Here is a 19,911-nt window from a genome sequence, read left to right on the forward strand (position 1 = left end):
TTAAAAGGGGATGATATATAACACAGAACTACTGTATCTTGTGATTAACATCTGTGCCCTGATTTGACATGACATGCTGTAATGAAATTTGACAAGGATTTCACTGCAAAAATGATTCATGAAGGAAAGAAAGCAAATAACCAGAAAGGAAAGTAACAGCAGTGTATGCATAAGATACAAACAGGGAATTATTTCTGACCGTGGCTGACAAGCCATTATTAGTCAATATTTTTTCCTGTGAGGCTTAAGGATATTGATACTTTAAAGCCATATGCTTATTGACTGATATATGTAATAAGTAATACCTCTAAGGCTTTCAGTATCAAGAAAATAAAAATTTTTTTGGTGTCCTTTAAACCATTCAATGCCAAGCCCTCATTTCCCCCCAGGGTAACAGACATTTTCTTTGCTCTAGACATCGCTTTTCATCATAAAGTGGAAATCTTAGTGCTGAGAATTGAGTCCTTGGGCCCCTTCCCATCTTTTACATCAATGCATCTCAGCAGGTGGGGTCAGCTGTCTTTCAGCTTCTTAAAGAATCCTCTGTGCTCTGCCAAAGGTGAATTGTACAGGCTTCTTTCCCTTCATAATGGTGTAACTCAAGGGTGGCTCTCCCTGATAATGAAAAGGTTATATGCTATGATGAGGAATATCAAATGAATCTGACACTGTCCATTCAGTTAGTAAGATGAATAAGATGTCTGATGCATAACTTCAGCTGCTGCCGTTGGGCAAAAGAAGCTATGTTTTGAGCAAAAGCTTCGACTTCAACAACAGTTTGTATTACATTTAATTCAATAAAACAATAAATTCACTGTACCAAGGAACAAAATTTGCATTAAAAATAGGCAACATTTGCAAAAACAACTTAAAGAATTGAAGTAAATGATATTATTCAGATTCTGCAGTTGGTTTTCAATATTATGTATTCAGGAAAAACAAAGGTGGTTAATATTGTAGAAATGCAAGGGAAACCATGTAGACGAACTCTAACTACCAGTCTCTCTAATCTTATTCAATCATAGTACATTCATTTGTGGGTTTTTTTGTTTTGTTTTAGTTTTGTTTTAGTAATTGAATTCTTACTGGCTGGAGAAGAAAACAAAATCTCACTTTGTTAGCAGGCAAATGCAGCAACTCTCAATTCCAAGATCTGGGACAGATTATAATCTCTCTTGGCTTGAATAGTTGAAGTTTTGGGGCTAATGATTAGTGCGTGATTTTGTATGTATTACCATTTGGTGTCAAATGATTTTCAGTTTTGTAGTGTGATTTGTAAACCAATACATTAGTAAGTACTTTCCCAAAAGATTAAAATAATTTGGTTGTTTTATTAGAGTAGTTTAGTTAGAGTCCTTTCATGTCTGTTATAGTACATATAGTACAATATAGTACATATAGTACAATATATACTACCCTTTGTTCTGCATTCAAAATGTTGAAAACACTTTGCACTGATGGGTGTTGGTCACCTAAATACTGTGCTTTAGATAAGCATTCATAACTGCTTATTTTCACAAATAATTTGTTGTGAAATTATTCCGCAGTGGATTTGAAAATGAAATATTTGCAGTGAGTGCAGTTTTTCTAAGCTTGGCATTGCCATAGTGAGGAGATCACTGTCTCTCTAGCCCAGTGACTTGTCTCCAGCAATACCCAGTAGCAGATGGTAGGCAAAGCCTGTAACACCAGAGTAAATGGGAGAAGCCCTTCCTCCTTCAGTTTCCAGCAATAAGCAGATTAATTACTTTATTAGCCAGAGGCTACATTAAACCGCTGTATTTAGTGGCTGTTAATTGATATCTCTTCCATGAACTTATCCTCTTATGAATTAATTTATGCTTTTGGTCTCCTGTGAGTTTCACTATTTAATCACAATTTGTGTGGAGAATGTAATGCCTTCTCATGATTTTGAATTTTTGACTGTGGTAGTATCAGAAGTTTCCTCTTCTGTGCTATGAAAAATAAGGAATAATTGTTCACTGTTTAACTTTCTCTATATCACCCATCATGTTCTAGGCATCCGTTCAATCCCTCTATGGTCAATTTTATTTTTCCTTTGAAGCTGAAGAAATGTGTTTTGTTTACTCATTATAAAACACAGAAACTGTTCTATATCTGTCCATACTGTTGCCTTTCTCCACACTTTTTTCTTTTTTTTCATTCCCTTTTCTACTTGGCCTGTTTTGGGAGTGAGTAACCATAACTATGTTAAATATTGATTGCAGGGGATGTTGTGCTCCATGAATTTTGATATTAGCACAGTCAAGATTTTCTTATTTTTCTTTGTCCTCAGTTAACCATAGCTCTTTGCATCTTATTGGTCTTCTGAAGCTCAGCTGAATGCTTTCTACACTGAGCAGGATAAGAAACGTTATTTTTCCTTTTTTTTGTTTAAATGATAAACTGCTTCTGATACCATCAAATTTGATGAAATTCTTAACTTTCCAAGAAAAGCCTCATGCCAGGGCAATACAAAGTTTAAAGGCTTCTCAGCAAGTAGTACAGCATCTCTTATTCCAAAGACAGAGATTAAAGAGAGAAGTATAAATCAAAAACCAACATAACTCTTCAGTCAGCCAGAATTTGCCCTTGACTGCAGCTTAGCATTCAATGATAGGAAGTTAGGAGCGAGACATGCTGAAAAACTGAGAAATTTACTGAAATCCTTCAAAATTTTGGGCAGGGATATGAGTCAATAAGCTACATAAAAATTATTGGCTGCAGTACACATCACTGTTACATAAAGCAGTGTGTATGGGAGAGTAGTGTTTTGTTTCCTTTGGCCACTGGAGACCACTAGAATTTTGACACTAGCATGCTCACATACTTCGACATAATTAATCGGAAAAAAAAGTGAGCTTGTTACCGCCATAACCATAGAATCATAGAATGGTTTGGGTTGGAAGGGACCTTAAAGATCATCTAGTTCCAATCCCCCTGCCGTGGGCTGGGACACCTTCCATTAGACCAGGTTGCTGAAAGCTCTGTCCAGCCTGGCCTTGAACACTTTCCAGGGATGGAGCATCCACAATTTCTCTGGGTAACCTATTCCAATGCTTCACCACTCTCACTGTAAAGAGCTTCTTCCTAATATCTACCCTGGGGAAAAAATAATAGTCCTCCTCCTCTGAATATTACATTTGAATTGTGTGGCTGACTGGTTCAGCTCCATGAGAAGAACTGACTTCTGTTTTCAAAAAGAAAGGAAAACGGGAGGAGAAGGAAAGAGAAGAGCAAAGGAGAAGGAAAGGTGGGAAAGACAACAATTCTGTTGCGTCTCATTCACTTCTCTTAGTGGGCTTAATGGGGTGTGCAGCTGCTACATCTTCCTGAAAGTTAGCACTCTAAAATACTTTGAAAGTGATTGTTAGGCTTTCACAAAAGTCAGAGGAATAAGTTAACTTTTGAAAACTGTTGAGTGCAATGGGTTTAAAATAAATGGCTTAATACTAAAATTGTTCTCCTATGTGTTATGTACAGAGCACATTTTTTTGTGTTTACTCTCAAACCAGCAACTTTCCACAGCTGTTACAACTGTAAATGAGTTCCATAAAATCCTCTTTAAATTTGTACATTTTTCATGGTGACTTTTCTGCATGCCTGCTGCTTGTACTTCTGAAGCAGCTCCTGGTCTCTGTGCGTGCTGTGGGCTCTTTGCTCACAGTCCCTTTTCAAGCCACCTTCTTTCCTAAATTTGCTTTTTGGTCTAATGCTCAGAGACATCCTCCTGATGTCTGCTATGTAGTAGACATAAGACCTTTCTAGGAAACAGCACACACAATGCATAGTGGGGGCACAAGTAAATTATGTATTCTGATAATTAGTAGGTTTGCATAAATATCCAAATGGTAATTTTGAACTTCTTGTTACTGCAGCATGCATGCATATACATGTTCTGTCCTTAAAGTAATCTAGAAAACACAAGGATCAGAAAAATACAGTCTGCCATCTCCATAATGATTATTATAGAATAACAACCCCTCTGGTTTAATTTCATTTTTTCTTGTTGGTTTACTTACTGGGTTGGATTTTTTTTTTTTGATGATGCTGGGGTTTTTTATACTAGAAAGGAAAGAAAATTAAATGGAGATATTGGATAGAATTTGATATCAGGATTAAAAGTAAGAAATATAAGGAAGTATATATTTATATGTTCATATATATCTACAGAAGTACAAATTTTTTTCATGTCCTCTCTCTTGTCTTTGAGTATCAATCCTTGATTTGAGCCTTCAAGTGTAACTAAATTAAAAAATAATGTCCTTTTCAAGTCTTCCTATATTTCACTTTAATTTTTATTTACAGAATCATTGGATATCTTTTTATTGATGAAAATATCTTTAGTTAGGATGTTTCAAGTCTTACCATTATTAGAAAATAAAAAGAATGGGGTTTGTACACCTGAGAGGCTTTTTTGTGGTCAGAGATTTAACTTCAGACAAGTATAAGAGAAGTCAATTCAGGAACATAACTAGCTTGGTTATAGAATCATAGAATAGTTAGGGTTGGAAAGGACCTTAAGATCACCTAGTTATGGGCTTGAAAGATTTCACACGAGTAAGTAGATGATCTTAAGGTCCTTTCCAACCCTTACTATTCTATGGTTCTATAAGGAAGTATATCTTGGAAGCATCAGAAAATTTCCTCAGATTAAAAGAGCAGAATGTGCGAAACTTTATAAACATACACAATTCAGAAACTGAAGGAGGGGAAAGGAGCAAGGAGACTTCATTTGTTGTAAATAACTTGCAGAGAAGAAATTTGGTTATATGCTATTCTCTTAACACTAGAATTCAAAGTTGCGCTGTGTTGAAACAGAAACCAAGTGTAGTTGAATGTCTCTGTAATTACTTTTCGTTCTCAAATCTGATGTGCTCTTATGCAGTGCATCATGAAACTAATTACTATTACTAAATTATTAGGGTATTTAAGTATAAAAATTGTGTATATATAGTCAGCAGCCTGTAAAACTTGGAGGGAGAATCTTTTTTTAACACCTCAGTAGAACACCAAAAAGAAGCATCATCAAATGATAAGCATGTGACTGGGAATGAAAAGAAACAGACTTATTAATTTCTTCTAAATAAAGATAGCAGAAAGACTTGATGTGTGATAAATTTGTTTATCTCTGCAAGTACAGCTGCTGAATGTCTTAATTCTTCCTTTTAAAAGAAAGTGTCTGTGGTAAATTAATAAAGTCTTGATATACAAGTACAATGACCTTTTTTTTTTTTCATACTCCTTTCTGCCACATAGCTTCACTTTCATCTCTTCTGGAAAACAACTTGCAATTTAATTATTACAGAAAGTCAAGAGGATTACTTAATGGAAGAAATAAATCAGCAATATTATTAGAGCATGAAATCAAGTATACTACATGTAAAACAGAACCCCTATATTATGTTATGTATTTATACTCACACTAGTAGGCTTATTCAAGTCAATGGAAAGATGTGCATCAGTAATACTTTTTGGAATTAAGCCCTTGAATAACTGTTTGTAGAATCTGGACATAATAGCTGTAGAAAATTCCATTGTATAACAATAATGTTCACTGCTTCCTTGTTATTTTCTTAATGTTTAACTTGGTTTATTGGGGCTGGTTAAATCTTCCTGTATAATCTTATTCAGAAAATTCCCTTTGCTTAAGTCTGTCTTTATTGATAAACTCCAGGACTGCTGGGTTTGCCTGCACTGGGTAGATATTTTTGGATGTGTTCTTGTTTATGCATCCTAGTAAGGATTGTGGAGTATAGGCAGAGAAACAGAGGTAAGTCAGATATGTCCTAAGTAAAGTAACGTATTCATGAAGCATGGGAGAAAGTCAGACATTACATATGTGTAGCTAGATTTATAAGGATATACTTTCACTAATGTTGTAAATGTGTCTTCAGTGAAGCAAATATGTACAATGAAGTTGATTTGTTAAAATTTGACAAGCTAATTACATAGGAAATTAGGTAAAACAAAAAAAGAAAAGGGTTGGGTAATGAATTCTTTGTCCTAAACCACTGCAAATTATTTAATGAAATGTATGTGCTCTGATACTCTTGCACTGCTAGGTACAGTAAGTAGCTACAGCAAGTAGCTACAGCTACTAACTCTACAAATAGACTTTTGTAAGTCAATACACATATGTAAGTAAGACCATGCTGTTCACCATGAAAAACAATTCTAGCAATGGTATGGGAAATGGATTCCCTGGCAATCTTTGTTTTATTCTATCTATCTTGATTCTTTTGCTACAAAATTGTATTTCCTGTATAGAGTAAGTCATTTCATAGTATAGATATTTCACCTGGAGCATGATAGCATACTATAAGCCAGAAAGAAATTTTCAGACATGTTACTTTATTGAATTTTCACTGACTGAGATTAGATCTCCACAACTTCATTGAAAATATCTGAAATGAGATACTTGATTATCTTTGTTGGTTAAAAATAAGATATAAACAAATAGGGGAGGGAGTGGAAAGCCCTTTTTGTCTTAAGCTTCTCATATTTGCACCACAGCATTCCTTAATATATTTTACCTCTGTTAAGCACACTATTTACTTTTCATAAGGTTTGGTTTGTTTCTTACAATATTATTTATTATTATTCTTAGTTTAGCATATTTAGTACATTTCAGTACATTTTTGTTTTGAAGCGTCAGTATATAAAACTTATTAGAAAGTTGAAACTGATCTAGATTTGAAGGTTGTGCTTAACAATTAGAGTTTAATAATTTCTTAATTTTTCTCAATGTTTTAAGGTTTTTTTTTTTTTTTTTCCCGTTGCTGCGTTTCACATAGAAATGGACATAAATTCTACAGTTTTTAAGTAATGAAGAGACTGACATTGGTAGTTAATACATGGGATAAAAATTTCTGTGTAAACTTAAAGACTCTTGAAATAAAGACCTTTTCTTCTATAGTACGTTTTGCTCTGTTCTGATGTTTATGAGTTTGGTAGATAGCTGGAAGAAAACACATAACTTGTTCTTGCATTCCATAATTTGCAGTAATTAAGTCTCAAAACCAACATGAATGTTATTCTTTGCAAATAACAAGCAGGCAGAATTCAAACCATTTGATTGTAGTGCCATTTTTATATTTTCCAGTGACTTTGATGCAGTATTATTGCTTCCCTTTTGATTGTGTAATAGTGGATTGTTATCCCATACATTTCCATAGCTTTTGTAAAGACTGGTCAGAAGTTTGATATTTATTCCCTCCCCCCTACCACTGATGTATCTCTACAGAGAAAGACTGTATCATGCAAGTTACCAAGCTATTTTTACAGTCAGTGCAGAAAAATAGAGCATGATTCATCTGACCTGTTTCAGCCATTTATTAAGTAAGTTAGATAAATTGTGCCCAGAGGTTATGCTTTTCCTTTTCTAAAGTGAACTTAGATGACTAGCTTCAATGGAAATATTTGTACTGTTAAAAATATGAAACTCGGTGAAGTGAAACCCGCTCAGGATTTCTTCATGCTGAATGATATCATGTAAGCGAGAGTTAACGTGTGGCTATGGACCAGCACAGTGTGCTATGAATTTTGGCCTTTTCTTTGGCTAGTTATTCGCCTTTTTTCATAGGTAAACATGGGAACAAACTAGAAAAGTGAGGGAGGGTGTTTTTAGGAGGATGGGTTTTTGTCACCCATATAGATGACTTGAAAGGATTTAAGCCATGTAGATCAAACTCACTTGTCCACTAGATTTTTTAGAGAAAGAGGTCTTCACTTAAAAAATGTACAGAATAGGAAAGTAAGGAAAGATGAGACTAAATATTGTAAATGACTAAAAGTATGCAGAAAAGGGCAGTTTAGTCACTATTTCATTATACTGAGTTCCTATAAAATTTGAGGAAAATGTTGATTTAAATGTGTTTTGACAATGTACCATGTTCAGTTGAGTATTATACTGCATACAAGCTGGTATGTATGGACACTGGCTCAGGTTCACACCCAATCTCAAATGAGTTGGGAGTCTCAGAACTGGAGTATTACCAGCTGAGATGTGCCTGTTTTCTCTAAGCACCAATATCACCAGGTTCAATACTTAGAAGAAGAAATTTCCAGATGGATATAGGCCACTGGATGAACTTTATGCAAGTTGGAGACAACTTCCTAGTTAAATCTCCATGGAATCCCAGTAATCAGCAAGAGGTGAGAACTTGCATAGGGAAATCCTATACTAGTTGCTCCTTCAAGAACCTTTTAGGCTGAGGTCTAAGTGTAGCTGAGTGAAAGAGGCAGCAGGTTTTGACTTCATGTCTCCAGGTTATCCTGCAGAGTAAGGTGAGGAAGAAAAAACATTAAAAAAAATTGTTCAGAAAATTGTCTTCTTGTGTGTACTTTTCAGGAGCATGCTGAAAAGCAATTTAAAGTTTTCATTAAATTTTCTTACAAAGCCAGAAAAGCTTTTTTTTGATAATGAAAGTTTTATTCCGAAATACAAGAATTTCAGACTTTGGTCAGAGTATTTATGTTTTATTGGGCTACTGAAAAGCTTGTGAAAATTGAGCTTCAAGTGTCACTTGCCTCTGCTTTATTTTGTTCTCCAGCTACAATTCATCTGCTGTACTGTGATATTACTTCTCATAAAAAGTCAACAAAGACTGTCCCATTCCCCTGAGAAACTGTGGCAGAAACAGAAATGTCAGAAATTTTTTGCTTTCTTTTTGTAACAGAAATTTCCTTCCTTATGCCTAAAGTATGGCTTACCCTTTTCTCTTTAAGCTTTCCCTTGATTTACTCTGCAGAGATGTGATGAGGCCTTGTTGATCTGATGGGTGGGGGTATAGGACTGAGTACCTGCTCCTCAACACGGGGTGTGAGAAAGCAACTTATATTGCCTCCTCCCTACAGAAAACACAATAAGGTAAGAAGCAACTCATTGTGGTGCTAATCTCTATGTATGTGCTATGGATAATGACTAGGAATTTCTAGCTCATTAATTATTGCATTACCAGTGATCAGCCTGATAGTCCTCATGTTCCTCAAACAACAGAGGACTGTTGGGAATTAGGTTTGAATTACTGTTGAGGAATTTGGCTACAGTTGTGAAAATGTGGTTTTACAACTCTCATTCCTTGCCCGTTAGAGTGCCTTGTCCTTTCTCTCTAGTACTCCTGTTGCAGCCCTCCCTTGCTAGGGTGGCTTCAATACAATAGACTTGTTTATCTTGTCATCTTCATCTTCAGTCCTGCCTTTCCTCAGCTTCAGCTTATCTGCAACCGTTTCTGAAGCACTGAACAATTTTCTCAATGATTTGAAGATGTTATTTGAACGCATTCCCATGTTAAAAGAACACATATAGGATTCAACGAATGCAGTAAATAATGCAATAATCTTTGTATAAAATTTTTTAATTATTTTGTATTTCTATAGTCTGACATTGATACTGTTACTTAATGGTGAAATTAGAGTGCTTACATTTTCATTTTGTTATTTCATATTAGGAAGTGTGACTGATACATTAGATGAAAAACTGCAGCCTTCAGTCCCTTTGAAGAAGGCTAGATGATCAGTAAAACAAAGTCTTTAAGCTAGAAATGCCTTGCCTCCCTTGTACTTAGTGATCATGTCCAGGAAAACTAGCGAACCACACTAAAATCTAAGAAGCCCCAGAACTTAGAACTGCTTTTTGAGATAGATCAAAAAAAAGATTTAAATAGATATCCCAGTTCTAGTGTTGTAGGTCTCTTCTTTCAGTCTTCTTTCTATGTCAGCAAATCTCAATATCTTTCTGGAGCAAATGGTTCCACAGTCTTGCACTAGTTTCTGGGAAAGTTTTCCTTACTTCCAAGGTGTGCCAGTTGTTTTTGGCTCCTGTTACAAGAAAGCCCTTTGCTCATCTTGCAAGTTAAGTTTGATTTGTAGGTTGTAGCTTGGGAATGTTGCTTCATCTGGAACACTGGCTATCTTGAGGTCAACAGTAGCAATCCATGTACATCCATAGGGGTAACACACGTTAGGTTGATTCCTGTGAGGGTTAGGTTTTATGTTCAGTGTGTCTGTGAAGAAGAAAATGACTGAATTGCGCATTCTATGAGGAGTCTTCTTAAAAGAACAATGCTGATAATAACTTCTTGGTGTTTAAGAGTTGGAGATTCAGGATCTCTAAGCATTTGCTGAGCCATAATATAAAAAACATTAATGTTTAGTGATGGGTTATGCCAACTGCTGTTGTCAAGGGTTTAAGATAAGCTAAACAGATTGAAGTGTCAATATCCTAAGAATAATTCATGAATCAATGTTATCCCAGTTCACAAAATATTTCATTGCTTGTTTGACCTGGGGTTGTGAAGGAAGGCTATCCTATTTTTAAAAGATCAGCAGCAAAGAAGAAATAGTACTTAGAAATGTGTGTCAAAGAATATAGGAATGAATGATTAATTATGGATTTCAGATATACTTCTCCCTATATTTTTGTATATGAATTCATAGTTTAACACTAAATATGTTAATTTATGATACACCTTTTTTCTTTTTTTTTTAGTCTCCTGCTAAAATAAAAAGGTAACCAGCCATTTTTCTCCTCTCCATGAAACTACATTTAAAAATCAGTACCTCCTGCTATTCAGATCAGTATTCCTCAAAGTAAGTCCTCTGAGGAGGGCAATATTCTGCATCTCTCCCTGCCTTCTCTTAGAGTGGATGTTGGTTTCAAAATACTGCAGGCAGCAAAATGAATATTCAATGAGAAATCTGCCTGTGACACCTGCTTCTTCTGTAGAGCTTAAAGACTGATTTTAAAAGCTGACAGAGGAATGGTATTATGTGCCTGTAAAAGCAATGAGTTTCATTTAAGGAGATATATATTAAAGCTGTCGTGGGTGGTCTGATTAATGTAGCACCTCAATGAATTTATTATTTCCCAAGAAGCAGCACCAAGCAATATTTTATGTCAAAAACATGTATCAGGATTGATCCTTCTGTTAAAACCTCAATTTTATGGCTAATCTGATTCTGTCAGCAAAATGGATGTTATTTCGTAGTTGGATTTTTTATTTAAAAATATATCTAAGTTTGAAGTTATGTATATATTGTATTTAACAGAGTTGCACTGTGATTAAGACAAGTACATTGTGACTTTTATTAGGGATTAGTGAAGTTTAGATGCACAACTGCGAAGGCAAAAGTAGACAATCTGCAAGTGTTGAATCTGCTTAATCATTACGATTCTTCAGGGACAAGTGTGTCTGATATCTATCACATACACATGTATTACCAATCAAATGCAGTGCTGTACCAAAGAAGAACAGTGTAGCATAAGAAAGCAATATAGTATATGCCATTTAGTAAACATCTGATTAAACACATGGTGCCAGGAACTCCCTGTACAGCAGCCAGAGCTTCTTGTGACTTGTCCAGTGTGTGTATACACACACACACATGCAAACACATTTTTATTTATTTCTATTCATTTTCTTCCTAGGTGAAAGATCAGAAACACAATGTCCACGTAGACACTAACAGCTTGTTAAGTGAAGAAAAGATTATTGAGGCAAATCATTTCATCTTCTCAGGAGAGTTAGCTAAATTGCTTTAAACAAAGAGTTGTCACGTGCAGAAAAGAATCTGAGAACTGCTGGTAGCTAAAGTATTAGCTTCCTTGATCCAAGTTATAAGAGCTAATAGATGGGAGACTTGCAATCTCATGCCATGGCACCCTAAATAGAAAAAGAGTCAGTGTTGGATGAAACACAGTTACTTACAATGTTAACTGTGTATTAAAGATGAGAGCTACTATGTCTTCAGTGAAAGTCAGTGTGTTACCAAACACATGCTGTAACTTGTTGAGTTTTATTAGGTGAATAACTTAGAGCTATAGCAAATTATCTTTTCTCTCAGATTCTCATTTGCTGCTTTTGTAAACTGTCTGCATTACTCTGACAACTCTAGCGGTAAAGAAACACCACATGTCCCTTTGAAAGCAGAAGCAGCTTTATTGTGCCAGGGTGGGGCGAGATAGTTTCTGGCCAGGAAGGTGGGATAGATTCCCTGTGCTGTGTTTCCTGCCAGTGCGGTTCTTTTCTTTCCTGGACCCGACCCATTGCCATCTGCCACTGTGGCCAGGGAAAGGTGAAGAAGGGAAAAGGATGCTTTTTCAAACCCTTCTTCTTGAGTATGGTGCTTCAGAAGGTGAGGGGGGATTTCTTTTGGTTTGTTCAAAAGTTCAGATCTAAAAGTCTGTTCTTTTTTTTATTATTATTGTGATAAAGCATAAAAAGACGACTTACTAGAGTGGAACTACTGGTGTAACCTTAGCTGTACCTATAAATATAGTCACGTGTGTATATTCTGGGAGTATGCACCACTTTCAGTATGCCCTCAGCAGCAATTCTGTGAAATTATTTTTTCATTGTACCTTTAAAAGCATGATGAATTGTTGGTATGTTATGGAGCAGAAAGGCTTTCTGTTTTCAGTCACTGCCATGTATACGTGTATGGCTGGTGGTTAACTACTGCCAAAACCTCATGTTCCAGGCTGAAAAATGCCAGGCTAAGATTTCCTTTAATGTGTGAATGCATGTGGGTCACTGAGGGACGGTGGCAGAGTGGTTTTAGGTTATGGGTGGGTTGGTTTTTTTTACTTTTTTGGCATAATTTGTTAAGCTGTAGCTGTGAATACAGTTCTGCTTGTGTTCATAACCTTAACCTAAATAGTGCATGTCACTTTTTAATATACAATGTCTGTAGAATAGCACTCCAATTTGACTTATGGAGAAATACTTATGGAAAGGACTCTTTTCATCTGTCTAGGACTCTTTTCTTCTTCTAGGAAAGAGATTAAAGTGACCAGTTAAATTAAGACTGCTAGTGTCAAGGTATCTTCAGTGTTTTTTATGAAAGGCTTAAAGAGAAAACAGGGGGACATGTAGCGCCTGCTAGCTCAGGATGAGAGAGATTCTTCAGAATATTTCTTAGCTATTCTTTGGAAACAACTAATATGTTTACCAATAGCAAATGAAAGAAAATAAATCAAAGGAAATGTGCTCTCAGGGAACAATTTTAATGCAAGAAGATTGCCCCCCTATTTCTGTGCTTGCAAGAAGTGAGAATAATTTAGAAACACTTAGGAATAGCAGTAGTTTGTGGGTATTTGTTTTCTGTTGCTTTTCTCCTACTTAAGCTCTGCTCTTTCTGTGTTCCTTTGTTGCTTATGCAAGAAAATCTAAGAAGAAATGATGCAAGTGGATTCTAAACTCTCCTCTCGCTAAATCCAGCTTTCATTCTGCATAATGATATTACTCATGGTTTTGTACCTTAAAGTACTCCTAGAACTAAAGAGTCCAGAAAATTGAATATATGTGGTTTGAAAATACTGCTACAGTGTACAGAACATAACACTGAGTAATTGTCATCACCTGAAAAACATATTATTCATTTCAGGATCTAAGAAGGAATATGTTCCAGCCCTGAAAGCAGTCAATAATATGCATCCATTAATGTCATGAAGCAAACATTCTAGTTGAACTCCATTATGAGAACTTCTGTGAGAAACACATCAAGTTAATTTCATGTCTTCAGAATAGAGTTTAATTGCACAGTGACCACACCTGTCTAGGTTATACCTGTAAAGAGCCCAAGAATAACGTTAACAGGTGTCATACCAACAGATCTATCTGAAAAAATAATAATTATACACTTTAAAGCTGTATTGGTTTTTTCTTCCACTCTTCTACATTTTTTTCAATCATTGCCGTTTTAAGGATCTATTATATACTTCCTCATTTTTGTCATTTATTTACATAGGTATTTCTGAGAGAAATAGTTCAAGAAAGATGCAGTTTTATGAAGCACACCTAATCACTGTTCAGGAATTGAATGATGATCTCTCCTTTTCATGAGCATGTGGGAGGAATGAAATAAAATATTGCTAATTAATGCTGAATTAGATAAACAGCAGGAGACAAATTGATTGTTCTGCAGTAACTTTTAACCATTACATAAATTCACAAGACACCATCAGTGTCTGAATTTAGTGAGCCTACTAGAATGAAAGAAAACAAAATACGTGGTCAGAAATATGACATATTTTCAGTTTACACGAGTTAGAAATATTTTTCCTTTTAACTTGCTATAAAATCGTACTAGAAATGTTTCACATTTCAAGAGTAAACTTGTTTAATCCCAGCAAAAACATAACTTCTGATGAATTTACTTGTGGTGATATATAAAATGTTTCAAAAATAATAGGAAAAAGTAATGTCTAGAGAGGAGTGGCTTTGAGTTGTCGTACATGCTGTTTGTAATTTTGTTCAAAGCTTCATTAGCAAATTTACACTTCTTGTCTGTATGTGCAAAGGAAGAATAGTATAGAGGATATAAAGCCGCTTATTTTGGAGGGAGTAACCCCCTAATTCTTCTGGGAAGATGCCATGTATAGAGGTATACTGCATGCATTTGTTCATGTACTGAAGCATTCAAGTAAGTTGAAATGTGCTTTTATAAATGCATGTACAGTTACAGTGTGCATTCCCACTGCTTACATTGTGCCTTTCTTGAGGTGGTTTCACAGGCAGCTCTAGTAGAGCTGTTCTTGTCTTTGGACTCTATGTATGACAGAGGGAGGAGAGTGATAAGAATTACTCCCTTGCAAAAAAACCTTAGAAGCATTTCAGTGATGTGCAATGTGCTTGGTGTAATGATGGTGCAGGAGATCAAACAGGCTATTTGCTAGCCAGCAACCAGTTCTCATCTCTGCAGTCTTGTCGACTGCTGTTTGGCACCCCGTGTCTTGTGGTTTGCAGTGCAGATCGCTTTCTGTACACATTTGCTGTATCACTGTGTACATGCAGGTAATGGTCAAGATACATTCCAACTGTAATTTAACTTTAGATTTGGAGCTGGAGAAGAAGAAATTGCCCCAGCCACGTAATGACCACTTTTACTGTTGTTTATTAAAACGTGAAAGCACAGAAACCAAATATATTCACAGGGACTGCCCAAGAACAATAAATCTTATTCAGGCTGATAAGTTATATGAAACTTAGTCATTATCAGCATGTGAATTAATGGTACTATTAACAAAAGAAATCATTATTTAGGTTAAGGTACTGATTTCCTTTCCTCTTTTAATAAATACTGTACATCTTTGAACATAAACACATATGATATTGCAGTCTCTTCTCATCACAATCATCTCTTGGTACTTTGGCTTGCTTTGGGCATAGTTGATTACTTTTGCATTGGAATGAGAAGTATAAATGGCATTAGCTGCTGTAGAAGTAAGAAGTGCTTATGGTTAGCGAAGGGAGGACAGGTTGGTTTTTTTTTTCTTTTGACCTTTTTCTTATTTTTCATAAGAACTGGAAGAAGAGATTTTGATAAGTGTCTAGAAAAGAAATTTAAATCATTAGTGAGCACAGAAGCTTTTGGCTTACTTATGTCTTTGGGGACCTTTGACTCTTCAGTTTTTGATATGCATGGAGACTAAATTTAGATAGCTTAAAGCTGAATGGACTCATCTACTCTCAGATGTCAAATGTATGAATAGAGTATGTTGTGTTCAGTAGGCTGAAGAAAATTTGCAACTTACTAAGTCGAGTTTGATATTCCAAGTGGAGCTTTTCATCTGTGCAGAGGAATCTTCTTCCTGGTCTTTTCTGGGTGCCTTCATCCTCATGTGGCTGCCAGTGACCTCTGTAGAGTGATGCTGACTCTGGATGAAACAAGCTGTTTGTAGGTTATTCGTTCCTCCTTATTAACAATGAAAAGGTACTAACTGTAAAATGGTGTCAGTTTTCTCCAAGTTATAGTGAATTCCTGAATAAATGTTAAATGGAGAGAGGGGGATAAAAATCTCAAAAGCAACAAATTATAACTCTTTATTTAATAGACATTTATTTTTTAAAGGTTCTGAAGGTTTTTGTGTTTTACAATATTTGTCTTGCACCAGATCAGAGTTACAGAGTACATAACAGCCACAAGTGGTGTCCTGGGTTCAGCTGTAGCAGTCATTTTTCTCCTTCTTAGTAGCTGGTGCAGTGTTATGATTTTTAACTTCCAGCCTGGGAACAACACTGATAACACCAATGTTTTTAGTTGTTGCTAAGCAATGTTTACTCCGACCAAGGACTTTTTCAGTCTCATGCTTTGCCAGGGAGGAGGAGAAGCCGGGATGAAGCAGAGACAGGACACCTAACCCAAACTAGCCAAAGGGGCATTCCATACCATGGCACATCATGCCCAGTAAAAGTCACGCAGGAGTCACGATGGCCGAGTGGTTAAGGTGTTGGACTCGAAATCCAATGGGGTTTCCCCGCACAGGTTTGAATCCTGTCCGTCCAGTATATAAAGCGGGGGGAGTTACCCAGAAGGCCCAGATCACTGCTCGGGTCGGGCTAGATATCGGTTGGCAGGTGGTGAGCAATTGTATCCTCTCCCCTTGTTATTTCCCTTATCGTTATTATCATTGGTGGTAGCAGTAGTGGTTTTGTATTATACCTTAGTTACTGTTCTTATCTCAACCCGTAGGAGTTACATTCTTCCGATTCTCCTCCCCATCCCTCTGGGAGCGGGGGGAGGAAGAAAGGGGGGAGTGAGCAAGAGGCTGCATGGTTCTGAGTTACCGGCTGGGCTCAAACCACGACAAGTGTTAAAAAACTTGTTGTGAAGTGTTGCTTATATTTTCTTAATAAGCCTGAGGTACCAATTAAAATTTTTTTTTTTATGATTACAAACAAAGATGAAAACATCTAAAACACCTTCCCCCTTACTTCCCAGGCTCAACTTCACTCTCCACCTGCTCTCCTGCCCCAAGAGGAGCAGGGAATGGAGAATGGGAAGTTATATATTGTCCATAACAGCTCCTCACTGCTGCTTCTTCCTTCACATGCCTTTCCTCTTCTCCAGTGGCCCTTCCCAAGGGCTGCAGTCTTTCAGGATAAACCTGCTCCAGTGTGGGCTCCCCATGAGCTGCAGTTTCCTTCAGGCATGTCCACCTGCTCCACCATGGTTGTCTCCAGGGGCTGCAGTGGAATCTCTGCTGGGGCACTTAAAGCACCTTCTCTCCCTCCTCTGCCTCTCCCCTCTGTGTTCTCAGGGCTCTTTCTCTCACTTTTCCCCTCACATTCAGGCAGGGTTTTTCCCTTCCTCCCCCAGGCTTTCCCCAGACGCTGCCATCCTCTCCATGGGGCTGAGCTGTGCCCTGTGGTGGGTTGGTTGGATCCAGCTGGAACTGGGGCAGCCCTGTTCTCTCCTCACAGAGGCCGCTGCAGCCTCCTGACAGACCCATCAAACTTTCATTTAACAGTCTTGAACAAGAAAACAATGTTTAAAATCAGGACTTTTACTTTTTAGTCATAACATCTGATTTAGTTCTGGGATTCTTGAAGCCACTTTATCCCACTAAGGGTGGTCATTGAAGCTCTGCTGGTGACCTATGTTCATGTTTCTGCTTGCCTAGTATTCTTATAATGACCACTAGGAAGGACTCCATTGTTATATTCTTATTTGATACTGTTTTGGAATGTTCTGTAAGTTTTTGTTATTGTATTTCTTATTTGTCCAACTTTCTTAAATCCTCACTCTTCCTCTTAATATCTGAAGCTCAGATTGTCTAGGTCCTAGAAGTACCTCAACATTAGTCCATTAAAAAATAAAAGAAAAAGCAAGAAGCCCTAACACAAGGATTATCTTGGGGGTTTCATCTCCAATTCAAGACATGAGTATTAACTGTATTCTGGACCCATTTGCTTAAGACATAAAAAAAAAAAAAGGGGGACAAATTGATTGTATAAAAGATATGTTTTCCCTGTCTTGCTGTTACCCTTTTTTACAACCCGATCAAATTTTAAGTGAAATTAACTTTTCGATCTTTGCTATGTAATGTTTTGAGAAAAAAGGAATTGTGAAGCAATTATCTCAAAGTGAGGGGTTCTTTATTGTCTTCAGTATTTTGTCTATTAAATAATAATGTGCTCAAATAAGGAATGTGTATTATGCACAAGCTACAACCTTTTAAAATGTAAATTACTTCCTGACAAATCCTATATTTTAAAGCCTTGCAAACTTGATCAGTGTCATCCTTCCCTGACCATCTCAGGACACCGCACTCAAGTTTTGAAAAGGCACTGGTATAAAAATGTTCTCACTGTTGTAATTACCTTCTTCAGATGTTTTCTGTGTGGAAATCCTTGAGCAAACAAAAAATTCACTGTAGTTTTATCATTTTCTACCATCTTTAAGAAATTGTAATAGATCATGAAGAAAATGTATATTGATCCACTTATAACAAGGAATCCAAATATCTAGCAGACTCTGATTTCTCTAGACTGCTCCCAGGTGAATGTTCAAATTAATACACCAAAATGGTAGACAATAAGATTCGTGTTTGCAGGTGTCATTTAGCACACAATACTTTGAAATTACCTTATAATTCAAATGTTTTTGAACTATTGATGGAAAAAATTAGACTGATTTTAAGCTTTCCTCTAGGAATCAATGTACAAAATGAGATACACAAGGAGAAGTTATTATGAGCCCTCATCAACAGAAGGTTTTATTAAACTTCTTACTGATTTGCTGCCAGATTCATTATTGTTGCTCAATAGTACAGGATGATTTTTCCTATTTTAGGCAGCTGTTTTAGTAAACTGTAGGATAATATAGTATAATAGAAAATCCCACTGATATCAAATACAGGGGTGATGACTGTTTTGCTAATTACTTCTATTAAATATTCTATAACTAATATACAGCCAGATAGAAACTGTTCAGCTTTCCATGCTTACTCATTTTTTTTATTTTTAGGAATGTTACTATTAAACATTCAGATGCACTTTTTTATTTGGTTGGTTTTTGTTTTGTGGGGGTTTTTTGTTTGTTTTTGTGGGTTTTTTTTTTGGTGGGGGGTGTTTTTCAATATTGAAGAAGTCTATATTTAACTTATTTTTGGGTGGTATTTCTTATTATGAGTGAAGCTATAAGAAGAAGATTGCATGTTGTTTAATCAAAACTACTGACTCCAAAAATTATGTTGGGTTTTTTGTTTTTTCCAAAAGCCCAATAGAAAAGAAATCTTCTCATTGCAGACAGCTGCTTACACTGTGTGCAATACCAGTTCTGTCTTGTTTAATATACTCTTTAAAGACTGGTGATTCTCTCAAAATGTTGTTCAGAACTGCAGAAAATGAAGAAAGACAACAAGAATAATTAAGGCCCTGGAAAACTTCCAAAATGAAGGACAACTGAAAATGTTTGCCTATTTTAGGAAACAGACAAAACTATTTAAAACATGATTAACGTATATATACCCTTCTAATGAACTTTGGTAGCAACTAGGGTCTCAGTTCATTGGTCTTTAAATAAAATATACTTTATAGTTTATTTCCTCTATTCCTGAGATTCCTCTGTTTCAGCGCAGTTTTTTAGAGGATGGTATTTTTCTATCATGTGATTCCCATGTAATTTGACATTCAGTTTTCCATCAATGTAACCCTGCACTTGAAAAGATGATCTGAGGGAATAATTATATTTTACTGAGCTACCCTGGACATACTAAAAGCTACTTTCTCTGTTGTTTCTCTGTTGTTTCTCTGTTGTTTCTCTGTTGTTTCTCTGTTGTTTCTCTGTTGTTTCTCTGTTGTTTCTCTGTTGTTTCTCTGTTGTTTCTCTGTTGTTTCTCTGTTGTTTCTCTGTTGTTTCTCTGCTTCTGAGTATGTCCCTTAAGACTGTATTTGAAATAAGATATTCATTCAACAGTTGAGACCAAGGGAGAACTTGGAAGGACTTCCACTGTTTTTTTTCTAACCACTTTTTTGTCCTTTCGCTCGATTGACCATAATTAGTCAGCTATGTGAGACCGGGGTCACATGGCTCACATGACCACCATTGTCAGCCATGTGAGCCTGGTCAATATCATGAGGTTATTCTACTGAAAGAAGACTATACTACAGTAAAGAAAGATTT

General features: G+C 36.2%; 1 non-coding gene across 1 annotated transcript; it reads left to right on the forward strand.

The window, feature by feature from the left end:
- Positions 1–16,208: 16,208 nt before the first annotated feature.
- Positions 16,209–16,289, forward strand: TRNAS-CGA. Its single transcript has one exon. It is a non-coding gene; the product is annotated as a tRNA-Ser (tRNA).
- The last annotated feature ends 3,622 nt before the right edge of the window (positions 16,290–19,911 follow it).

This window comes from Strigops habroptila, chromosome 2 (assembly GCF_004027225.2).
Source record: "Strigops habroptila isolate Jane chromosome 2, bStrHab1.2.pri, whole genome shotgun sequence".
NCBI classification, from domain to species: domain Eukaryota; kingdom Metazoa; phylum Chordata; class Aves; order Psittaciformes; family Psittacidae; genus Strigops; species Strigops habroptila.